Raw genomic sequence first — 498 nt, 5'->3', positions numbered from 1 at the left:
CCCTTCCCCTCTACGCTGCCCACCCTCTGAGGAGACACCCCAGCCCCACTCCCCGCTGTGCTGTGGCAGTGGGTACTGTGGATTTGGGGACATTCTTGGATGCTGCACATGTCTCTGGGGAACTGCATCTGCCGCAGTAGGAAAGATACTCAGGTGTCTTTAGCTCAAGACCAACACTGCCCTTGGCTCAGGTTGGGATTTCAACTATTGCTATAGAGCAGTAATGGTTAAAATAAGGTTTTGGAATTTATTAAAATATTTTTGGTTGGGTATGGTAGCTCATGCCTGTAATCCCAGCACTTTGGGAGGCAGAGGCAGATGGATCACTTGAGGTCAGGAGTTCAAAACGAGCCTGGCTAACATGGTGAAACCCTGTCTCTACCAAAAATACAAAACAATTAGCTGGGTGTGGTGGCATACACCTATAATTTCAGCCACTTGAGAGGCTGAAGCAGGAGAACTGCTTGAACCCGGGAGGTGGAGGTTGCAGTGAGCCAA

Source organism: Sapajus apella, unplaced genomic scaffold (assembly GCF_009761245.1).
Source record: "Sapajus apella isolate SASKATOON/1434 unplaced genomic scaffold, GSC_monkey_1.0 scaffold10, whole genome shotgun sequence".
Lineage (NCBI taxonomy): Eukaryota > Metazoa > Chordata > Mammalia > Primates > Cebidae > Sapajus > Sapajus apella.
The sequence above is the reverse complement of the archived record's forward strand: the minus strand, read 5'-3'. Positions refer to the sequence as shown.